Source organism: Pinus tabuliformis, chromosome 7 (genome assembly GCF_031772625.1).
Source record: "Pinus tabuliformis cultivar Carrire ecotype Pingquan chromosome 7, CPIR1, whole genome shotgun sequence".
NCBI lineage: Eukaryota > Viridiplantae > Streptophyta > Pinopsida > Pinales > Pinaceae > Pinus > Pinus tabuliformis.
This window is the reverse complement of record NC_142293.1, coordinates 1,617,686,892-1,617,704,349: the sequence shown is the minus strand read 5'-3', so window position 1 is coordinate 1,617,704,349 and position 17,458 is coordinate 1,617,686,892. Positions and strand designations below refer to the sequence as shown.

The following is a 17,458-nucleotide window of genomic DNA, read 5'->3' as shown; positions in this document are numbered from 1 at the left end:
AAATTCATGTCCGACCCGGGAGCTTTTGAAAATGTCGCTCCCCACTCCCGCTTCTGCTCCAGCTCCCAAGTTAAAACCGTTCTCCACTATACCTGACTTGAAAGTTTGTTCTCTATACATAGTCACAATGCATCCACACATGTCCTCTTTACAGTTTCTGCAGCTTTATTTTAAATCTTTTGCAATTGAGTTGGCAGTTCCGAACTATCCATGTAACCATAGTTTTCTTTTACTGATTAATAGTTTGCATAAATGTAACCTGAAATTGTTAAGTCTTTTAGATACAGCCTCCAGTATTTTACAGGATGAAGACTTGAGGTAGTTTATTTCTGTGTGATTTCATTCCGATGTGATAAGAGACGTACCATTTAAGTTGCTTTTGACTGACTATTGGACATATTTTGTTAACAACAACTTTTATTGATGCTTTAATGTTATCAACCATTTTTTATATCTTTTTTAAAAGCAATTTTAATAGAAAAGTTAGGTTCTTTAAAACTTTATCTGAGCTTACATTTATGTTATTCTTTATATAACTAATGTTTCCAAATATGAACTCTTACAGTACACTCAATTATGGGAGTGAACTGCCACTGGCACAAGGGATTAATTTTGGAGGTTAAGCATTTTGAATCCTGTGAGTATTGTCTGGTGTTCTGTGAAGAATAATTTATATTTTCGAGCTTACATTTGGCAGGTACAATAAGATTTATAATTCTTTATTCATCAAAAAAATCAATGGGTTTTTTTGCGTTGTTTAAATTGATTTTTGTAACCAGCGGGAACTGCTGTTCATCTCACCCTTTTTAAACTTTTCTTACAGGCAGAGATATTGCTCAAATGCACTCTTGATTTTGAAATATGTAGAATACCAGCAAAAGTTGCTCTATGCAGGTGCTTCTTGTTGGAAACCAAAAATATTTAGTAGCACCATCCAGTGGATGACAAGATACAGTGTTGGAAATATTCAAAGTACCATCCATTCTACAAAGATGCGTTATTTACGTAGAGATGATATCAATAAATAAATTCAACAAGCCTTACTTTAATCTTTTTGTCACTGCTCAACAATTACATATCTGGCAGAGCATAGCTTTGCCTTTTTAACATTAGTCCAAAAATGGGCCGAAATATCCCATTTACCATCTGTTCTGCAGAAATGCATGATTTATATGGAGATATTAAAAATAAATGAATCCAATGCGTGTTATTTTTAGTTTTGTTCTATTATCACTGTGAGGCAGAGAATAGTCATGCTCTTTCAACATGGGGAAAGGCCTCACATTTCTGAATACTGTTTCTCTTAGATACTGCTTTACATCTACAATCCTTGAAAATATTCATGATTATAAAAGATAGCAAAATTGCTGGACATACGTGCTGATGTACTGTTTCTTCAGACTGTCTTTTGGGAGGACAAGACCTGATCAGGGATCTTATTTAACAAGTGTATAAGTCCATACAAGTAGCTTTTGTTCATCCATAAGATCCTTGCAAGATACAACTATCACGTTAGAAGTGACTCTAATGTCATCCACCATTGTAATAAGTAACAACCTTTGCCAGCAACACGTTTCTCTGTTTTATTTTAGCCTAAGCTTTACCAATCAAGAGCCAAAAATGTTTCTTCCTTCGGACATGTTAGAGAGGTTAGATCCGACCTTTATGATGTTAAAAGAAAACTAATCAGTGCACCTTGTATAAGTACTAAAGATTGTAATCCGTTATCAAGCCATACTATAGAAGCTTCACCTCCTCAGGCATTTTTGCAGCTATGAAATCTTTTTTCTATTAATCTGGAATGGCCTGGATCGTCCTAAGGTTATTAACCCCACCCTAAGAGGAGAGCCAAATGTCCTTGCTAAATTTTTCCTATCAACATGAGCCACTTCCAAGTCAAGTCCTTTTCATCGATAATGATGTGGGATGCCATACCAAAATCTTCAAACAAAAACCTACCTACTATTGAACTAAGATAAAAAATTTGGGTAAAAGCAGATGATGCGAAGAAACTGGAATTTTTTTGAAAGCTAGAATAATTGGGACCCTGCCATCACACTAAACCAGGGAGAATGATGCTTAATGAACAGTCTGCATTGACCATAATTAGGATGAGTGAAAGGCTTCCAAAGTAAAATCCCAACTGTGAAAAAGACATGGGAAAAAAACCATGAGACATATCACCTCTAGGACATAAAGATCAATGCAGGATTCAAGTACTCTAGTTCTATTCACGGTGTCTTTGCCCAATCAAAATCGACCGTTCACCGAAGGTGAAAATTCAAATTTGATTAATATTTTCACATTGATACATCCAAGTTTGCTTGTTTTTCTACCAACATATCGATGATTCTGCGTAATTTGAATAAAAAAATATTGTCATTAATGCTTTTACTGGTATTCATATTTAAGAATATTGGAAACCTTGTGTTGTGAAGAAAAAAACTAAATTTTAGGCTTGAAATAGCTCAGCCCATTTTCCGGTAATAAGTGCTCACTGTTTTTTCAAGAAAGGAAAATTACACTTAATAAGACGATTTTTTTATTTTTTTAAAAGACAGTTTGAAACAATAGGTTGGCTATGATATATTGTTAAATATTTGTATTAAAAGCGTTATTATTTAGAAGAGTGTTGCTGTTTAATGAAATTTATGACAGGGCATACTTCTAACCATCATCTCTATTGATTTTATATCAGTGTTTTTCCATTTCCACAACTTCCCAGAATGGAGCACCCAGAAAACTCCAGACAACACACGTAGAAAATGCAAATGTTGTTGCTAAGGTATATACGATGTATGAACATATGCCTAGAGAAGGCAAGTGTTGTTAGTATTTTGAAGGCAAACTGGTACCATATCATAAACTACATGAAAAGAAACACTTTTATAAAAAATAAGAATTCTCATACAAATATTTAATAACATATCACAGCCTTGTTGTATGAGCACCTTGAGGACAAAAAACATTATATTCCTCATATGGAAGATAAAATATCTTTTTTATGGAAAAAATACAATAAATTGAATTTTTTATCATATTTAAAAACTAGAATATAAGTACTTCATAATGTTCTTATTCATTACTTGCATCCAACTATTAGGTTGGATTGCTCTCTAAATTAAAAGCATCTATAGAGAATGAGATTCATATTCATGAAATATACATAATGAAATGGATAAAAGAAGTTTGACTAAAATGACACCAACATGTTATTCTCACAATAGACCTCAAATGGTTGGGGTGGCAAGTGCAAGGAGGGTTGTTCTTCACCCTAGAGGAACATGTGTGTATTCTTACGCTTTGAGAAAGCCACTAGTAACCAAGCATGATCTTATGCCTTATTTAAGGGGTGAACCTTACTATCACTCTAAATCTTCACTCTTAATCATCCTTGGCGATTTAAAGAGTACAATAAGGCATTTATGAGTAGGATCTTCTCCTTTGGACCACAAGCTATGTTTAGTCTTCAAACATATTTGTGTTAGATTTCCTTAAAACCTAGTAAAGTAATTTGCAATTTCTAAGTGTAAAAACCTAGAAATATAAACAATTGATATTTTGGAAACTTAAATCACAAACACATTTTGTTTTCTAACATGCATAGGGGACAATATATCAAAACACAAACACATCAAACCATAGAGCACAAGATATACCCAGGATGTTGAGAAATCCAAAGCGTGGCAAGTTAATCGATTTCTCTTATTATGACATTATCTTGTGATGTTTCATTCTTATTATTCTTTCTTTTGATTTATCTTTTGTTATCATCAAGACTAATGCCAAACAACAAATAATAGAGGACACGGGATGTAGGCACGCAGTCAGGGAAAAACCCCACTCTAGGTGAAAACCTAGTCAAAATTCTTCCTTCAGTAGATTGAAAACAAGATGAGACGACCAAGACCTTCACAACCTATGCCAAAGACTTCCTCCATCAAGTCAACCTTGCATTTTTTTTAGTTGTTTGATACCTCAGATCATTGGTAGATCTCCACAAGCAGTTGTATTGAGTTCCTTTTCTTCAACGAGTTGTAGACCGAATGTACTTCTTTATTGAACTTGTATTACTTCAGTCCACAGACATGTCACTGCTTCGACCCTTATACATGTCACTGCTTCTTATCAATGCTCCAGCCCATGTACATATCATTGCTCTGACTATATCAGTGCTTTAACGTATGTACATATCATTGCTCAGACCATACACATGTCACTGAGCCTGAATTCTTCTATAGCGAAGTTATGATTGTGACTGTAACTTCACTGAAAATTTATAAACCTAATCTCCGAAATTGATCTAATTTGATTTTCTTGTAGCATAGAAATACATCACTGTGACATTCGAATCTCTTTCTGATATTTTCCACCGAACTTGCAATTTGCATTTTCTTTTATGATTTCACTATGAAATTATCCGAATCTCTTCACTGTATTTGATGCAAAGACCTCATGCTTATATATATAGTTGTTTGTCCATCATAAATGAGCCGACATGAGTTCATGAAGAGAAGTGTCTTTATAAGGTTAGGCCAACATGAGTTCATTGAGGGAAGCCAACTTGATGATGATTCTTTTTGAGGCCGACAACAAGGAGACTTTGATGGAGGAGTCTTTGACCAAGCACAAATTGATTTTGACAACAACCTAAAGCCTACAATGGAGGCTTGACCTAAAACAATTGACCCGAGCATGAAACACATGCTTTAACAAGTCAATTCAATTAATAATAAAATTATTTTTTCTTTTGACAAATATATTACATTTTGACTCAAGTACAATTATGAAGACCAAACCTAGTTACATTCTTCAACACTCTCTCTTAACTAGGGAGGTATTCATATTTACATATAACCATAGAGGTACATGGAAGATCTCAAAACACATAATATACGAAGAAGTTTAGGCACCGCAATGCCATGGACTAGATTCATGCCCAGGGCAATCTATCCAAGGTCTCTCAATAATTTAGGCATCGTAATGCCACGGGCTAGGTTCCTGACCACGACAATCTATTTGAGTGGGACTAAAATCGACTAAAGCTTTCAACCTCTCTACGTACCATCAGGCTTACTTACTAACCATCAACCCAGGTATCTAGGTGTTTATCTGAGGTTAGAGCTCCATGAGCAATGCCACCCTCCCTACTTCAAGAACTAGACATAAACACAAAGTGTCGGCCAGATGTCCTCCTAGGCAATGTCTCACTCACCAAGCCTCAACTTCCTGATTATTCCAATCGGTAACAAATCCTCCCTAATCAAGTAGATCGGTAACAAATCTCTCCAAACAAATTGATCGACAACACTAAGCATGTAAAAACATGGTATCAAACTTCCAAGAGATTTACCTGTACAAACACAACCCCAATCAGTAACAAACTTTCGAATATAAATAGATACAAACCTCTGGGGTCTTCCAGACAACTTGATGTTGCTTCTCAACTTTTCACAATAGGACTTAGAGCTTTCCAAATGAATCTTGGCAGGAGATTCTTCAACCATTCAACGTCCTTTCCTACTTTTCATGCAGCAACATATTCTACAAATAGATCCAGCTTCTTCTTATTTCAGCAGCCCTTTAACATGCATTCTCCAATTTTTCTTCTCTCACTCATGGCCTTCACTAAAACTTATAGTTGTTAGTCCTGGTCTAGTGCATGACACATGAAGTAGAGAACTATATCCATCACTCCCTCTTAATCAGAGAGGATCTAATCATTCCTATACAAAGAATATTCTCAAGCTTCCTCTTATCCTAGGGAGATCAACTTTCATCCAGGGTCCCTCTCAACTTAGGGGGCTCAACTTCTTTTCCACGACATTGGAGAATCTTTCATGGCTTCCATCCTTCTCATCAGAGTTATCATGATCATCTTCATTCACATCAACATCTTCACCATCTTGAATCACCATCTTGAAGATTGTGTACCTGCACAACTAGATAGCAAGTACAACCAAATATATAGAAGCATGAAGTTAACCATATCAAAATCATGGAAGCATTCAACTTTATATATCAGATGCCCAAACTTAATTGCATACAAGAGACACATACTCTTCAACTTCTTGCTAAGGTTTTTGTCATAAACCCTAGACTACTTCATCAAAATTTTGAGCATTTTATAACCACCTTCATTACATCTAGGGTTTCAATGTTTCTTCTAGAGGTATGACATACCTTACTACATTGTATAGCAAACCTTAGAAACAATTCAGATAAATATAGATCTATAGTGCATCTAGCAACTTTCAAAATTCAAATGTTAGACTTCCTACTAGGATTTCACACAAACCCTATATTTCATACGTGAGCTCCAATAATCATTCACAACTTATCAACATGACTAGCTTCTACTAGGGTTTGATGTAAACCCTAGATTTCTCATTTACAAATTCTCAACAATCACTATATAGATTCTTAGATTCCAGACCGTTATACATACTAGAGAATTTAACTACTACTAGGGTTTAGCTGCAATATCCTAAATTTCTCAAACATCCTCCTAGACTATCAAACTTAGATAAGGGCTTAGATTAAACCCTAAGACTTAAGACCAACAATAATTAGGTCAATACACATATCTAGGAATTCATCATCATGTGCAGGCACATCATATGTCAGGCGATATTAATATATTAAACATATACCGACCTAGACCAGGCTAGGGATTCAATCGATGGACACATAAGACAGAACAAAGGTTTTTCTTATAGACTCAACCAAACCCTAATGATCTAGGGTTTCATAACATAGCAAAGCAACCCTACTATACCAACACTTCAAAGGTTTGGGATCTTAGACAACATCATTCAACCCTAACAAGTTAGGGTTTTCATGATCATACCAAAACCCCAAACATGACATCATCATTAAAAACTTCAAATAACATTTCCCAATAACCCTAAGCAGGCTAGGGTTTCACACATTATCATTAGCATACCCTTAAGTTAGGGTTTTCCAGAGAACCTTTCTAGGGTCTATAAGAACAATCAAGGATGTAAGGAGGGTAGATTTATCAAATGATGAATCACCCTAAACAAGAATCTTTATGATTCAAGACAGCTAGACATAACGATGTTAGTAATGTAACACAAATTTCAAAATAAGATGAACATACTTTTTTATATTAAGAGAATTTTATAAGGTGTATAGTTTAAGACATACCTGGAGATGTTCTTTGACAAAGCTTGGAAGGATTCATTGAAGTGTCTTCTTTGTATTGAGCCATGATCTTTTATACCTATAATACATAGTTACAAGCAAAACATGTGATACCAAGAACATGATTTAATTTTTCAAGTTATATCTTCTACATAATCATGGAGGATGGAATCATATGATATTAAAATTCAAGTTATTCTTTCTTCCAATCAATATTAGGACTTTTGCTTGACATACTAGATTACTTGTAAACCCTAGAAGATATTGGTTAAGGTTCTAGTCCAAAGTTTTTGTGTGTTATCTAGGGAATACAATCTTTACCCAAGAGTAGCTATAAAAAAGGATTATATGAACCATTTAAAATTAGAGATATTAAAAATCTAAAAGTTTGTGATTATGCGTACCTTGTGTTTACATACCCTTGATCTTGATAGCCCATTAGACTTGTTGCAATGACAATACTTACTTGATTTCTTTGAATTTGGTTACTTGTACTTAGATCCTCAAAGAATGATTTCTTTAAGATGCTTCCTTATGCTTGAGCTCGTATAAGACTTGTATTTCTTTTTCCATAGGGCAGACTTCATATAGTCTTCAAATGAATGCTTTTGCTTTATCAAATCCTCCTTTCGTTGCCTTCAACAATAGGCCTAGTACCAATTATATATATATGAGGCTTCTATAATAGTCTTTTAGAATATGTTGAAGAGACTTTTAGACATCGGTCTTGTGATGACTCAGTCCATAGTTTCTTCACTGTAATATAACACCAAAATCATGTCTCTTGTTTCCACCGAAGAACTTCTCTAAAGTTTGAGCGAAGTTTACATCCTCATTCTTTGAAAATTATTTAAACATGTCTCCTTAAGATATACCGAAATCCTCCTTCTTCAAGGTGTCTTGATATGGTGAATAAACACTGAACTAGCTCACTGTAATTTTTACAGAGCCCAGACTTCTCGGACCTTTTGAAATGTGTTACTCAACCCTTCAAGATGCCTTTGAATCCTAGTTTTATTAGCCCAAAAAATGTCCTTCTTGATCTAACTGACTTGATCTTCAAAACAAAAATAGAACCTTTCATTGAGAATACTTCAAAGATGTATAAGTGATCTTCAAACTGCCTTTGATCATGACCTTAGCTCTGAAACCATGTTGAGAAATCCAAAGCGTGGCAAGTTAATCGATTTATCTTATTATGACATTATCTTGTGATGTTTCATTTTTATTATTCTTTCTTTCGATTTATATTTTGTTATCATCAAGACTAATGCCAAACAACAAATAATAGAGGACACGAGATGTAGGCACGTAGCCAGGGAAAAACCCCACTCTAGGGGAAAACCTGGTCAAAATTCTTCCTTCAGTAGATTCAAAACAAGATGAGATGACCAAGACCTTCACAACCTATACTAGAGACTTCCTCCATCAAGTCAACCTTGCATTTTCTTCTTCAGTTGTTTGATACCTCAAATCATTGGTAGATCTCCACAGGCAGTTGTACTGAGTTCCTTTTCTTCAACGAGTTGTAGACCGAATGTACTTCTTTATTGAACTTGTATTACTTCAGTCCATAGACATGTCACTACTTCGACCTTATCATTGTTTCAGCCCTTATACATGTCACTGCTTCTTATCAATGCTCCAACCCATGTACATATCACTGCTCTGACTATATCAATGCTTCAGCCTATGTACATATCATTACTCCAACCATACATGTCACTGAGCCTGAATTCTTCTTTAGCAAAGTTATGACTATGACTGTAACTTCACCGAAAATCTATGAACGTAATCTCTGAAATTGATCTGATTTTATTTTCTTGTAGTATACAGAAACCCATAACAATGACATTCGAATCTCCTTTTGAGAATTTTCACTGAAGCTGCAATTCACATTTTCTTCTATGATTTCGCTCTGACACTAATCTAAATTTGTTATATCCCTATACTACTAGTGTAACCCCTTATTGTTATTAATGCAAAACCCCCTTATTGTATTGGTGTGCCCATGTAGTCCCCATGTTATTATTGCGCCCCATAAAATCCCACTATTGTTATTGTTGTGTCCCTACAATATTATTGTTATGTAGGCTCTGATTATATTGGGACCACTTAGACTCCTATCTATAGAAAGGAGGTCTTGTCATTTGTATCATCTAAGAATTGTTCATTTGTGTAATGTAAAGGAGGTTTCCCCCTCGAAGAGGCTGATTTTGAAGTTGTTGATCTATCTTTTCTATCTTTTTGTGAGTTGGTTTCATAACATTTGGTATTAGAGCTTTGGATTCTAGGGTTTCGCTGCTCCAAATAGGTCATCATGGAATTTTCGCAATAACATGTTTTATACGACGTTTCAGAAGCTGAAATTAAAACCATTTGAGCCGAAATCATGATAAACCTCAGGTCCAAATTTCAGATCTTGTATCGCTATATTTTCGGGGATATGATCCAAGGATGTTAGGGTTTTTGCCTGTTCCCGAATTACATCCCAAACAAGTGACCTTGGGAAAATTGTCATAACTTTCTCTCTAAGCATCGTATTGAAATTTCGTTAGAAGCTACAGAAAGAGGACAGAATGTAGTTTTTTGTGTATTGTTTTCAGGTCTGAAGTCGAAACAGTGACACGTGGCACTTCATACAAGTTCGCTCTACTCAAAATGTATATAAGTCATCTTGGGAGATTGGGCATAACTCTTTCTTGGAGAATCCAATTTCGATTAGATTGGTGGCATTGGAAAGAGGACATAGAGGGATACCACAGGTTGCAATTTTAGACCTTGGAGATCCGAAATTTCAGAGATACAACAGATTCAAGATTGAGCTCCTAAAAGCAAGAAAAAGAATGACTTGAATCAAGAAAATAGAAACACCTAGTAAGCAAAATTGGAGGGATGATTTGAAGAATGTGATCGAAGATATGATCAATACAATAAATGGTATAGAAGAAAAATTGAATGGCAACATGGAATATTTGAATAAAGACATGGAAGGTTTGAAGGAAGGTGGGACAAAGTCACTACAAGAAAGGCTTCCTAATGCCGAAAAGGTAGTAGAGGAAACTCATGATGAGAACAAAAGAAATGTTAATCATGATTTCATAAACTTTACGTTGGAATGAAAACCCACCATATTCCAAATATAGATATGAGGAAATTTGATGGCAAGGATCTGGTAACTTGGATACTACATATGGAGCAATATTTTGATCTACATGATGTGCAATGCCACAAAAGGTACGTATTGCATATTTATATTTAGAACCAAATCAGTTTGTATGGTATAGAGGGATTGTTCTCATAAACCACTTGTCACCTGGTCAATTTTCATGGAGGAAATGATAGCACATTATGAAGATACAAAGAGAAACACCTTCTTTAGCCAATTAATAAATCTCAAACAAAAGGGTTCAATGGCAAAGCACATTGAGGACTTCCAAAAATTGAATATAAGGGTAAATGATATTCCAGAGAAGCATAAGATTGAAGTCTTCATAGGGACTTTAAATGATAACATCCAACATGAGGTTTGCCTTTGGGAACCTGATTCATTGGAGAAGGCATACAGGTTGGCAATAAAAAAGAGCAAAAGGGTTTTGTTACAATTGTGGTAGAAAATAAACTAAATGTCATAAGTGTGTTGAGAATAAATTAATTTACATAGATGGGGAAGAGGAGCAAGAAAAGGAACAAGAAATGTCAAAAGAATAGGATATACACCAAGAACCAATCTCAGAGAAAGAAGAAATGAATCTAACCATATCTTGTAATGCATTGATAAGAATTACCACTCCTCAAACTCTCAAGATAGAAGGGCATATCAAGAAGAAAAAGGTAATAGTGTTGATTGATTCGGGTAGTACCCATAATTTTATTCATTGTAAGATAGCAAAGGAATTGAATGCTTCCTATATCTAGCACTAGAGTGTCAAGTAATGGTTGCAAATGGAGGAACCATAAATTTCTCCAGAAAGTGTCATAATATCAAGCTATCCATGGGAGAATATGTCTTGAATAGTCCAATGCTTTCCATTCCAATGGGTGGTGCTAATGTTGTACTAAGATTCCAATGGTTATAGTCTTTGGGGACGATAGATTTCAATTTTCAAGAACTTTTCTTGAAATTTTTTTGGGAAGGAAAGGAAGTTGAATTATGGGGTATCACAAGGAAACTAAAAAAGATAATCATTTCTAATGGCATGAAAAAGATTCTAAAGAGAGAAGAACATGGCGTAATTGCGCAATTATGTTCACTAGAGGTTCAAACAATGAAATCATCTATTTCTCCAGATCTCCAAAAAAAATTGGACAATCATTCCAAGGTATTTGAGACTCCCAAAGGCCTCCCACCTATTCGTGATCATGATCATGTTATTCATTTGATTCCAAGAAGTTTTCCCCCAAACATCAAACCTTACAGATATTCATATGCCCAAAAGAGTGAAATTGAATGTATGGTTGCAGAAATGCTAGAGGTTGGTATAATTCAACCTAGTCAAAGTTCTGTCTCTACTCCAGTGGTATTGGCACACAAGAAGGATGGGTCATGGCGAATGTGTCCGGATTATAGGGAGCTCAACAAGCTTACTATTAAAGATAAATTTCCCATTCTTATCATTGATGAATTACATGGAGCAATTTACTTCACCAAGTTGGATCTTTGTTCAGGATATCATCAAATCTGAATGAAGACTAAAGAAATTCCAAAAACAACATTTATAACTCACAAGGGTCATTATGAATTTTTGGTCATGCCTTTTGGCCTTACCAATGCACCTTCTACATTCCAACCTTTATCTATTCCAAGTGAACATTGGGAGGAGGTTTCAATGGATTTTATCACAAGTTTACCCAAGTCCAAATGAAAGAGTGTCATCATCGTGGTAGTTGATAGACTTACCAAGTATGCACACTTTGGTGCATTATCTCATCCATTTAAAGCCAATAAAGTTGCTACTACATTTATGGAAACAATTCAAAAGCTACATGGAAACCCAAAGATTATTGTAAGCGACAGAGATCCCATTTTCACTGGAAATTTTTGGACAGAATAATTATCTCATATCTCATCTTATCATCCTCAATCTGATGGGAAAATTGAGATAGTGAACAAATTTTTGGAAGGATCTTCATTGCTTTGTATCTAATAAGCAAACACAATGGGTCAAGTGGTTTTTTCTGGCTGAATAGTGGCATAACACTTCCTTCCATACTGTAGCAAAAATGACCCCATTTATGGCACTTTATGGATATCATCCACCGTCCATCACATCATCTTTAAAAGAAAATTCTAAGGTTCAAGTAGTGGAAGATCACATCGAGCATCAACAACAAGTTCTCAAACTCTTAAAAGATAACCTCACTTTGGCGCAGAATAGAATGAAACAACATGCAAATCAACATCGCAGCAAAAGAAGTTTTGATGTAAGTGACTGGGTATTTCTACAACTACAACCATACAAACAAATGTCCCTCAAGCAAGCTAAGAAGGATAATAAATTATCACCAAAGTATTATGGTTTGTACAAGGTGTTACAAAAGATTGGTACTATGGCATACAAATTGGAGCTTCTTGCATCTTCTCGAGTGCACCTAGTTTTTCATGTTTCATGCTTAAAGAAGGTTATAGGTAAGAAGATCCTAGTTCAAACAATATTGCTAGAACTTGACGAAGAAGGAAAATCATATTGGAACCTAAAGCAGCCACAAAAACAAGAAATTGACAGCTACGAAATCGATAATTTCAGAGTATCTCATCAAGTGGAAGAACTTACCCACTAAAGATTCCACGTGGGAGGATGATAATTTTATACAGAAGCATCCATAACTACTCAAGCATTGAGGAAAACACTTTTTGAAGGAGAGGGGCATGTTAGGTCCCTATACTACTAGTGTAACCCCTTATTGTTATTACTGCAACCCCCTTATTGTATTATTGTGCCCATGTAGCCCCCATGTTGTCATTATTGTGCCCCATAGAAGCCCACTATTGTTATTGTTGTGCCCCTACAATATTATTGTTATGTAGGCTATGATTATATTGGGACCACTTAGACTCCTATATATAGAAAGGAGGACTTGTCATTTGTAGCATCCAAGAGTTGTTCATTTATGCAGCAACATAGAGGTTCCACCCTCGAAAGAGATTGATTTTGAAGTTGTTGATCTATCTTTTCTATATTTTTGTGAGCTGGTTTCAATTGTATTTGATGTGAAGACCTCATGCTTATATATATAGTTGTTTGTCCATCGTAAATGAGTCGACATGAGTTCATGAAGGGAAGTGTCTTTATAAGGTTAGGCCAACATTAGTTCATTGGGGGAAGTCGACTTGATGATGATTCTTTTTAGGCCGACAACAAGGAGACTTTGATGGAGGAGTATTTGACCAAAAAAATTGAATTTAACAACAACCTAAAGCCTACAATGGAGACTTGACCTAAGACAATTAACCTAAATATGAAACCCATGCTTTAACAAGTCAATTCAATTAATAATAAAATTCTTTTCACTTTCTTTTGACAAATATATTACATTTTGACTCAAGTACAATTATGAAGACCAAAAAATTATGAAGATCGAAGCTCTATTTAGTCTTCAAACATATTTGTGTTAGATTTCCTTAAAACCCGGTAAAGTAATTCACAATTTCTAAGTGTAAAAACCTAGAAATATAAACAATTGATATTTTGGAAACTTAAATCACAAATACATTATTTTTTCTAACATGCATAGTGGACAATAAATCATAACACAAACACATCAAACCATAGAACACAAGATATACCTGGGAAACCCCAACTCCAGGGAAAACTTGTAACGTTGTGTGTGTGTGTTTTTTTTTCTTCTGCAACAAAGGATTTTTTTCTTCTGAGAATTACAACAAGGGAAAAAATTTTCTTTTATCATAAAAATACAACTAATCAATCCTCCAAGTTAAATCGATTTGATCACTGCTCACTCGATCTACCAAAAGGTTGTGTGAATTTGCATTTTTTCTCACGTGTGCGAGTGAAAATCCTCTCCTCCAACGCACAGGTGTGAGCTAGAGTTGTGCAACTGATCTTGAGGCTAAGGCAATTCGACCTTTACTTGATCTGAATCTCTCTTGAAAAATGAACCTCTGCAAACTACTGAACTCTAGGCTCTTCCTCCGCTACGCTCTCACACCTGCTTGTGCTCAACTAACTTCCCACCAACTCGCTCTATCTCCTCTTACAATTTCGATCTCAACCCTAATATCCCTCTCAACAACTGAGTTTAAATTGTGATCAATGGCTGAGATTAAATCATAAGTTAACTTAGCAACTTTTCCCTAAGTCTAACTTTAGGAAATAGTTAACTAAATTAATATTCTACTAAAGTGGAAATTTTATGTGTTCTTTTGCTAGTCTTAGCACTTAAACAAGCATAACACTTCTTCTCTACTTCAATTAGCACTCCCTCTTAGAGAGGAAGGTCTTACACTACACCCAACTTCTCTTTGAGGTATACAAATATGGTCCCAAAAAAGTCTTGGTCAGAATGTCTATTGCTTGCTCTTTTGTTGATACATATTGGAATGTAACATTACCTCTTTGAACAATATCTCTAATGTGGTGATAACGTATGTTGATGTGCTTAGAGTGATGATCATGAAACATTGGATTTTTAGAGAGTTTGATGCAGCTCTAATTGTCACATTATATCACAGTAGGCTCAAACTCTGTCTTGAACAAGCCCACGAGAAGTTTCTTCAACCAAATAGCTTTTCACCCTACCAAACTGGCAGCCATGTACTCGACCTTAGCTAAACTCAATGTGGCTGATCTTTTCTTCTTGTTGAACAAAGAAATAGTTGTTGAACAAACATTGGATGAGCATCATGATGTGCTCTTCTTGTTTGTGGAGCCCCTTACCCAATCTACATCAGTGAAGCCCTCAAGCTTTATTGTCCCTTTGAGATATCTCAACACAGGCTTCACAGCAACCCAAATTGCTTTGGTAAGCTTGACCAAAAACTGGCTCAAAGAGTTGACTACAAAACATATATCTGGTCGTGTGTTCACCAAATAAATTATCGACCCAATCATCTGCTGGTAAAGTGTAGGATCTACTTGCTCTGATCTAAATGTATCCACCTTCCTCTAGTTTGTGACTAGAGGTGTGGTCATGGGCCTGCAATCTTGCATGTGAAATCTCTACAGAATCTGCAGAGTGTACATGCTGTATCCCACAAATATCTTTCCATAACCCTACCATATCTCCAACCCAAGAAAATAGTTCAACCCCATATCCTTCATCTCAAACTCGCATGCAAGATCTCTCTTGCACTCCTAGATGAGCTTGTTTGCTCCTATCAAGTTAGGTCATCCACATGTAGCACCAGAATAAGTGCCTCATTTCCAACAACAATGTAATATAGGTTGGGGTTCGCTTCATTCTTGGTGAAGTCCAATCCTTGAAGGTAACTGTCTATTTGAGCATACCATGCCCATGGAGCCTACTTGAGCCCATATAAGGCTCTCTTGAGTCTGCAAACGTGTGTCTCTCTGATGCATGTCTTGAATCCCTCTGATTACTCAATGTAAATCTCCTCTTCAAGAATGCCATTGAGGAAGGATGTTTTCACGTCCATTTGGTGGATCTTCCACCCATATGGAAACTAGGGCAAAGGTCTCATCATAGTCAACTCCCTCTACCTGTGAGAACCCCTTTGCCATGAATCTTGCCTAGTACTTCTTGATACTCCCATCTATTAGAAAATCAGAAAGGCAGAAAGATTTTCTCTAGTTGATAATTACTTGTGTATCTTTGAATTCTTACCATATTTCTTATGTTCCTTTTTATCTTAGTTCATCAAGTAATTATGAAAACCAAAACAAAAAGATCAGGGACACTAGATATAGGAACTCAGCTAGGGAAAAACCCCTATATAGGGGAAAACCCAGTCAAGAACTCTTCCTTTAGTAATTCAAATGAGATAGACCAAAACCCTAGACCAACAAACATTCATCCTCCACCAAGTCAGCCTTCTTGTATGTTTTAGTTCACTTCAATAGTATCTTCCTATCCAGCAGCATCAACCTAGAAACTTCAGTCCTAGCTTCACCAACAGCTTCAAAATTTTGGCCTTCCCAACAACTGTTGAATTTCTGCCCTTCTAGCAGCTTCACACGTGTTGGAAAAAGAGAAAGAATTTCGACTTCTTATGCTTTTGAGAGATCTCCTTCTCCTTCGCTATTCTTCTTTTTCTTCCCTGAAATTCATACTTTTTCTAGCCCCAGAAGTTGCACATCGAACTTGTCGTGAGTGAGTAACAAATGAGGTCAAGTTGTTGCCTTTATATAGTGATTTTTATGTCCATTTTAGGTTGACCTTTCCAATTTGAGTACAACTTCGTGGAGGAGGTCTAATTGACCTAATTTACAATAAAATAAATTTATTCTCTGACAAATAAATCCCAAGAAGGGTTCTTTACATTATGACATGGACAAGGATAGTTGACATAAGCCCTAGAAACCTTCAATGGAGACCTTGACCTAAAATCAATTGACCCAAGCATGAAACACATGCTTTAACAAGTCTATTTAATAAGTCATTCTTTTTTCTTTTTTCTTTTTTCTTTTGATAAATACATTTCATTATGACTCAAGTATAATTATGAAGACCGACACTAGTTACATTCTTCAACACTCCCTCTTAACTAGGGAGGTATTCATAATTACATATATATAAAGGTACATGGAAGATCTCCAAAATGAACTATGAAGAGTTCTAGCACACTCATTGTTGTAGGTTAGAAACCTGACCAGGGTATTCTATTTGGGTGGGACTAAGATGGACTCAAGCTTTTAACGAATCTAGGTGCCATCAGGCTTACTTGTTAACCATCAACCCAGGGATATAGGTGCCTATCCAAGGTCAAAGGTCCATGAACAACGCCACCCTCCCTCTTCGGGATCTAGACATCAACACATAGGCCGACCATATGTCCTCCTAGGAATCCACCATTCGATGCTTCAATTATCCATATCAAACTAGATATATCCATTTGTCCAAGCATGCTTCCAGAGTGTTCAACCTTTTTTTGGAGAGATTTATCTATACAAACACAAACCCCAATCAACAATAAAATTTCAAATATACATACAAGTAAACACAAACCTTCAAGGTCCTCATTCATTCGGATGTTGCTTTTATCATCAAGTTATACATATGGAATTTGTTGGAAGTTTTCTTCTTCTTTCAATTCTTCCGAAGCACCAAATATATTGCAGATCTATTCATTCTCTGATTTCTTCTACAAGGT

The 17,458-nt window shown here is 35.7% G+C and overlaps 1 long non-coding RNA gene across 1 annotated transcript; it reads left to right on the top strand.

The window, feature by feature from the left end:
- The first annotated feature begins 120 nt into the window (after nucleotides 1–120).
- Nucleotides 121–1,216, top strand: LOC149254413 (uncharacterized). Its single transcript, XR_016266291.1, has 2 exons — nucleotides 121–637; nucleotides 824–1,216. It is a non-coding gene; the product is annotated as an uncharacterized LOC149254413 (long non-coding RNA).
- Nucleotides 1,217–17,458: the final 16,242 nt, after the last annotated feature.